Genomic DNA, 8,363 nt, shown 5'->3' with positions numbered 1-8,363 from the left:
ACACATGGCTACTTCTGGGTTTTACCCCAGACTTTAAGAAGCACTAACATCAAAGTTAGCTCATGTTTTTTTTATTAATTTATCCACAGGTTCAGTCGTATTCACTGTCCTTGATGGTAAACATCTGGATGGGGCAAACAGAACGGCACAAAGGAGTGTGTGTGATGTTTGGTGAGGCATGTTTGCCTTATTCCCTAATAACACTGGGGATGAAGGTTCTTTTACACAAACAGTTACTGAATTGGGAAACATGGTTTGATGATAAAGTGGAGAAACTGTCTCACACTGAAGGGCTTCCTTATCTTAACAACAGGTTCTCATGAATGAACAATTTGAAGTAACTGAGCTTTTTAGCAGATGAATAACTAATGCTGTTTAATATTTTTGTGTGCAATCTCGTATTTTTGTGTGTTTTTCTTTTGTATTATTACTGTTATTTTTTTAACAAAAAGGCTCAGAGGAAGAGGAGAGGATAGCAGAGTGAGGATGAAAATTAAAGTGTGAATTCTTTTTTCCTGACACTGTAGAAGGATACACATTGTGACATCCCTTTGAGTGTTGATGTTATGTGCAGGAATTGGAGAAGAAATTTCTGTAATTAATGTGAATTGGGGTGATCACAAAGTTTGGAATTGTGGTGACAAATGTCTTTATTCTATGTGTTGATCACATATTTTAACAATATCACTTTGTCACTTAGGATAGCTTCACATCTGCGTCTTATGTTTCCACAGGCCTGTTTCCTGCAGCTGCCACACATTCAGTCAGTAGAAAGCATGGAGGTGATGGAGGAGCTCACAGCAGGTCCCAGCTGAGCCACACTGTCAGTGTTGGCCGGCGGTCACGTGTCAATTCAAACACAATGAGACTAGAATAAAATGTATCCATAAACTGGGAGACTTTATTAAAGAGAGCGCACATTTACACACTAACACAGCAAAGAACCCAACATCCTGCAAAAGAAGCAACCAGGAAAGATGAGTATGAAGAAACTTTTACAAACTCAGCTTTGATTTTAATCTAGAAATAGACAGTTGTGTGTCTGTGCTGGTCGCTGGGATTGTTGTGTTTCTGAGGTTGCCTATTACTGAAAGGTGTTTCTGTTTCATCGCTGCTTCACTGTTTGGACGTTTTCATTGTGTTCCTGTCTCAGCTTTATTTCCTGTGACTTGTTTGAGTTTGTGTTGTGAGTTTATTGTGGTGCTGCCTCCTCAGTGTGCGTCTGGATCGTGTTTAGTTATTTCTTGTCTTGTTCATTCGGTGCTGTTTTGATGTTTAATGTTTTACTTTAGTTTGATTTCTCTGACCGTCATAAAACCTTCATCTGTTTCTGATCTGAAGTCAGAGTCCAGAGTTCACAGTGTTTGATTTCATGTGTAGTTAATCATTTCTTCTTCCTGATGGGATCCTTTGTCCTTTATTTCTTTGTCGTTCCTGATTGTAGAGCTGAGATAAACATAAAGCACCACTTCTGTTTCCTTCTTTCATTTGCAGAAGAATGTGTCTGCATGTGTTTCTGAGTAAAGTGTGCAGTGATACAAACAGCCTGGTTTACATGTGAACACTTTAATGACAGATTTAGAGCTCAGTGCATGAATCTGAAATAATAACACACATGTACATTTCAGCCTTTGCGCAAACACACAGTTTCAGTGAGTTTTGTTGGTCTTTGAAACAATAATGGTCTCTCAGATTAATCACATCCATATATATCAGGCGCTGTTTGTTTCTTAGTGCAGCTGTTTGTGTTGGTGGAGGTCAAAGGTGTGTTCAGTGTCTCCACAAAGAGTCTGAAATCACAGGAGTGTGTGACCTGTGATTAAAAAGGTTCTGGCTCATGTACAGCATGTACAACATGTACAGCACAGAGTGAAGCTTCATGTTGGTGTGTGTGTGCAGTGTGTAGCATCCATGCTAACATAAACTCACTGAAGCACCAAAGCTTCATGTTTCAGTTTTATTGTGTTTGACTCATAAAGTTGCTCCGAGCTGGTTGTAAATGATGGTCATGTGAGTGTAGAGCTTTCTGGGTGTCGCTGGGAACCTGGAGCAGTCACACTACGAGGAGGCTGAACGTCCTCCTCTTTCCTCAGAAGTGATCTGTGGCAGTCTGCCATCATGTTTGGCTGCTCACACTAAATGTGACTCACTGAAAGCAAAACTACACGTACACAGGTGTGTGTCAGGTATATTTGATTTTCTGTCAGGGACTGAAACTAACAAATATTTTCAGACACAGGAAGATTTTTGTGTCTTTAAATGATATTTAATCAAGTTTGGATTCACACATTTGTAAAATACTTCATGTTATTTTGTTATTTGTGTCTGGATTGAGGCACAAATGATTTCACACGTTTGTAAATCTTAGTTTGTCCCCGATAAACACATCATACACAGCTGTAACCCAGAAAACACATTATATACTGCGATAAATGCACTGCCCAAGTGGCCCCTCTCCCCACTGCCTTTCAGCAGCAAACAGGTCGTCAGAGGAGGCCGATGCGATGATTAAGTTTAACATTTATATAGCAATATTGCCAAAGAGTGCCAAAGCACTTTAAGCACTTTCTCAGTAACTTATCTTTCTTGTAGAACAGTGCTGCAAATAAAGAACTTTGTGTTCACAAGACTGTTAGTTAATCATTTACAAATCAATATTGTCTGTATGGACAGCAATAAAAAAAAGTGAACATGTAAAACTGCGGTGTTAATCGATGCGATTGAAAAATTTGGGTGCGCCTAAGAACAAAATGGTTTAATTATTTATATAGCACATTTAATTACAACAGGAGCGTTGACCAAAGTGCTGTACAAGAATGCAACATACCCAATAAAATAACAAATAACTCTCATGCTTTATTAAAAGCCAGTAAATAAAAATGTGTTTTAAGATAAGATTTAAAAAGATTGACAGTAGGAGCCTGTTTGATGTATAGGGGTAAATTATTCCACAGCTTAGGTGCTACGACTGCAAATGCTCGATTACCTCTGTGAACCAGCCTCGACCTTGGTACGGCTAAAAGCAAAAGATCACTTGATCTAAGAGATCTAAGGGGGGTATAAGTCTGCAAGAGGTCAGACAAATACCCGGGAGCCTGTCCATTCAGGGCTTTGTAAGTCAACAATAAAATTTTAAAATGAATTCTGAAGCGGACAGGGAGCCAATGAAGAGAGGCGAGCACCGGGGAAATGTGTTCACATCCTTTAGTATGTGTCAGAAGACGAGCTGCAGCATTCTGGACTAACTGCAGCCTTACCAGGCAGGTCGGGCTGACTCCAGCATATAAGGAGTTACAATAGTCCAGCTGGGATATAATAAAAGCATGAATTGCCCGTTCGAAGTTTTTAAAAGATAAAAATGGTCTCACCTTAGATAAAAGCCTCAGTTTGAAGAAGGACCGCTGTACGACTGAGCTAATTTGTTTTTCAAATGTGAAATTGCTGGCAAATATAACCCCCAAATTTTTGGCATGTGATTTGACAAAAGGCTCAAGACTGTGCAGGTTAAAATGAGAGGTGCTGGGATTGGTCCAAAAATTATCACTTCGGTTTTGTTCTCATTGAAGTTAAGGAAGTTAGAGGCTATCCAAGATTTAACTTCACCGAGACACTGAAGTAAGGGTTCTAGTGAGGCAGGACTGTTTAACCTTCAGTTGAAGATAGATCTGAGCGTCATCGGCATATGAATGAAAACAAACGTTATATTTTCTAAAAATTAGACCTAGAGGTAGCATATAAATGGAGAATAAAATTGGCCCCAGTATAGATCCCTGGGGAACACCACAAGTAAGGGGAGCTGAGGAAGAGATAAAATCGCCAAAGCTCACAGAGAAGGTCCTGTCAGACTGGTATGACCTGAACCACTCTAATGGGGTGCCCTTTACGCCACAATGCTCCAACCGTGACACTAAGATGCTGTGGTCAACAGAATCAAAGGCAGCGGTCAGATCTAAAAGCAGTCTATAAACCCCGTCATGCTAGCTAGTACACAGTACGAGTTATTGTAACAGACTGTAAAAAGTCAGCATAACGAAAATAAACTCCACCTAAACTTGGTTTATATCTGATCCAGATAGACTGCAGGTCATAACTTCTTTCCTGAAGTTCAGTTCACCGCCTCGGGTCTCTGCTCCACCTGCCTTTCCGTCATCCACCCACCAGCGTGTTGCATCTGCTGGCCTCCACCACTTGCTAATGTTACTGAATCTGTAGAAGCTCCGCAATAGCCACCACCAAACAATTGAGTTCATTTTACACATCTCCCCGCATCTGGCCAATCCACCACCTTTCAGTGTTTATACTGTTACGGAAAAAAAACGAAAAAAAAAAACCCATCGGCCCATAAAAACGAAAAATCACCATCGGCCCACCGAGCAAATGCCCGGTATGCCCGATGGCCATCCAGCTATGGTTTTCAGTAATACGAGATCAAACATAACCTAATATAAATGTGATTTATACGGAGCGCCTCTGATGACATGGTACAAAAAATAAATAAATTGTGGCCACGAAATACCATTTCGAGGCCACGAAATAGGTATGACGTGTGCACGAAACGCTAATTTGTGGACACGAAACACTTGATGATATATATATATCATCCCAGGGCACATTCACTAGAACCTGCGTCAGCCATAGTACGGAGTCCTTGCTGTTGGTGATGTCCTTAAGGTTAGTGTATTATATTTTATATTTATTTTATATTGTTATCCCGCATTTCGGCAGTTATTTATTCAGACCTATCTTTGTTACTATGTTCTAAATGGTATCTGCTGACGTTTCAAACGTTGTATCCTCATGTTGTTACTACACGTTGTTTTGTTGTGCTAATATGTAGCCGTAAACTCATTTTTAACTGTAGGACGAGCGGCGGCCCGGCAGCACACTTTCTGTTAGGTGACGGCTGTGTGCGGACAGGGATAGGACCCAAGGTGCAGACTCCGGAGACAGAACTTAAACCAAAACAGCTTTAATGCTGAACGCAAACATCACATAACTAGAAAAAACTCAAAATAAACTAACACCGGTGGATGGGCAAAACACACAGCAAAATAAACGGTAGATCGCGACACAGACACAGAGAAACACAGGGCTTAAATACACAGAGGGAGCAATCAGGGAATGAATAACAGGAGGGAAACACAGCTGGGGCAAATCAGAACTGACGAGACAAAAGGAAGCGTAAACTGAACACACTGAGATAAGACAGAAACCTTCAAAGTAAAACAGGAAACACATAACACAGACTGAACAAAGACACACAGACAGGCACTACAGAGGGAACAGCGACGTGGGACCAGGGCAGACACAGACACTGACAGGACACGGGGATATAGCTGACAGGGGAGACAGCAACTAAGGATAACACAGAGACATAAACCAAAAGACAGAACTCTAACAAAGAAACCAAAGACTAGAAATTATAAATAATATAATGAACTCAAAACCCCTGGGTCAACGACCCAGGCATCCTAACACTTTCAAAGTAGAGCAAGGCTGAAGGCTACTAATAAACGAGGTATGTTCAACAGAAAACCTTAGTTCTCTGTGTCACGAAGGTGTCTCTCTTTTACTCTGACCACATCACCATGCTAGCTGGTGCAACTAATCTGGTCTGGACAATAATAACAGTTTTAGATGGAAAGCATCTTAAAATTGCCTCTTTTTTTCTGAACATCTCCTTTGAAAGTAGCATCATGTGAGTCACACTTGTTAAGGTAATACATGCTAAATGAGCCGTAGCTTTCAATGCATCACCGGATGAAGCCTTGCAGTTACAGTAGCTCACTGCGGGTATCACGTTGCCAAGGGAACTAATAAAGCATACAGTGATCGGAATGATTTTGTATTGATGCAGGTTGTCATTGCTCATACTGAACTACTTAAACTCCAAGTAGACAATCGCTCCATTCCTCATTACCATAGATAATATCTAAGAAATAAAACAATCATTATCATTTCTTTACAGCTATTTATTAATGACTGACTTATATATATATATATATATATATATATATATATATATATATATATATATATATATATATATATATATTGTACTATTCTTAGTTAGCATATTGTCTGTCTTGTTAATGTTGGTTTATGTTGGTTTATAATGGAGCACTGTAACAAAAAATAATTTCCCCCAGGGATCAATAAAGTATTCTGATTCTGAATCATTATCAAATTCTGATTTGCCATAGATAAAGGGATTTTATAGGTAGGCTATCATGTAAAAATCTGCTACATAAAATTAATTTCATTTTCATGTGGTTTAGAGGTCAGCTATGGATACTCAGCTGTGAGAATTTTTAACAGAGCGCAAAGTTGAAGAAGATGTGATCAAGAAACTTGAAGATGAGAATGTAAGCCACTGCAGCTGTTGCTGTGTGCGTGCGTGTGTGTCTGTGTGTTTGTTTGTGAACGGAGAGCCGCAATCCACAATTTACTATGCACATTCTAAAAAGATTTATTGAATTTCATATTTTTGTTTAATCAATGACATTAATTAATGACATGATATGTTTAAAGAGTAATTTAAAAAGTAATTCTTGTTCATCTTATGTTGGACAAATGTGTACCACATTACCAAAAGTATCTGTTATCAAAAGTAGATAGCAAAAAACAACTCTAAAATATGCAGTTGTATGTATTCATTGTTTTTTTAATATTGACAATTTTATTAATTTGTTGTTTATATTTTTCAGATTGATGAAACTGTCATTCCCTTAATGACAGACAGTGACCTGGCAAAGTACATCCCCAAAGTTGGCGATAGAGTCTCCACTGTGGCCTTCTGCAGACAAGCAACACTGTCACGGACGTCACCATCCAGGAAAGAATCTATACTCTCAAGGCTACGACAAAGACTGACAGGAGCTGAGGGAATGCCTCCTAAAAAGAAATTGTCTCAGTGGGCAGAAAATACAAATGCAAAACGAACAGTGAGACGAACTGAGGTTGGCTGGATGGATTTTGATGAGGAGAAGGGTGGGTTCAAACAGGTGAAGTCTGTAAGTGGTGGTGGAACAAGGCATTTATCTGTAGATAAAAATGAAACCGTGTCAAATATCAAACTTATGGCTGAAAATCTGTTTTTCCCCAATGGCATCTCAAAAAACCCCAAAAGTCTTTCACACTAGTCAACTCATATTGAGAGCTCACAGATGCATGTGGATGCTTCCAGTACAGTTGATGAGTTGTATATGTTGTGCCCTTAAACAGGGGAAATAGTGAGGAGAGGTGAAAGAGCGGCACAGACACGCAGCTCTCACTCTCACTCGTCTGTATTGAGTTTCAGAAGCAATACAACCAAAACAATATTCTTATGGATGCACTCAGTCTCAGGACAACTGTATCCAAACTAAGTCACTATTGTTCGCTGCATTAGCTGATGAGAATACTTTAGATAACATGAACTGTAGCATTAGACAAAAACATCTTTTTAACTCGCACATGTTAGCTGACACAGTCACTAACTTTCCACAGCAATGAAATAATACTTTAAGTACTGCATGTCTTTCAGTAGTTAACTTATACAGATAGTAACAGAAAAATCTTCACACAATATGGCGGAGTAATAGCGAAAACTAGCATACGCAGCAACAGAGATTAACTGGAACTTCTCAGAATAGTCCGCAATTCACATCTTTCGCTACAATGAACAATGATAACAACGTAATAATCAACAGTAACACACATTTATACAGATTTGTGCATGACAGTTACCTTAAACAGGGGAAATAGTGAGGAGAGGTGAAAGAACGGCACAGACACGCAGCTCTCACTCGTCTGTATTGAGTGAAGGAGGAAGCGCGCGAACCCACCTACTGGAGCCCTGAGGCATTAGCAATGGATCGACGCACAATCAACCCAGGCAAAACTTTCACTGCTTATCTCCCTCTATATTCCCACTGCATATTCTATTCAAAAACAGTCAAAGCAACCAATAAAACATTAATAAAGGCATCACATGAAATTTAAGGAACAGAGATGTACAACTCCAAAACTAATGAAAATTATGATCCACCACATATAAGCAAAGTAAGGTCAAAATTCTGCGACTTTATCTGTGTACCAGAAAGAAAACACAACAGCATCCCCAAGACGTAGAGGCCGATCATGCAATGACCCAGCCCTCTGTGGTAGATCTCACTGACAATGAACCTAATCGGGCCGCTGATGATCTGTTGGTGGAAAACATAAATTCAGAACCATCAAACCACTTTGTAATTAATGATGGAGCTTCCATAAGTGGATATTTGGAACTGAATGACACATAACCATGGGATGGTCTGCCAAAAGTAGGTGAAAGTGAAGATTCTGATGCAGTTGTTATTATTAGTGGGGATAACAGGGTGGAT

At 39.5% G+C, this 8,363-nt stretch overlaps 1 long non-coding RNA gene across 1 annotated transcript; it reads right to left on the bottom strand.

Moving 5' to 3' along the window:
- Window positions 1-6,643: 6,643 nt before the first annotated feature.
- LOC145426113 (uncharacterized) lies at window positions 6,644-7,905 on the bottom strand. Its single transcript, XR_013906872.1, has 2 exons — window positions 7,729-7,905; window positions 6,644-7,041 (listed from the first exon to the last, which is right to left on the bottom strand). It is a non-coding gene; the product is annotated as an uncharacterized LOC145426113 (long non-coding RNA).
- Between the last annotated feature and the right edge of the window lie 458 nt (window positions 7,906-8,363).

Source organism: Astatotilapia calliptera, chromosome 3 (assembly GCF_964374335.1).
Source record: "Astatotilapia calliptera chromosome 3, fAstCal68.1, whole genome shotgun sequence".
In the NCBI taxonomy this organism is placed as follows: domain Eukaryota; kingdom Metazoa; phylum Chordata; class Actinopteri; order Cichliformes; family Cichlidae; genus Astatotilapia; species Astatotilapia calliptera.
This window is presented reverse-complemented; position numbering and strand designations above follow the sequence as displayed.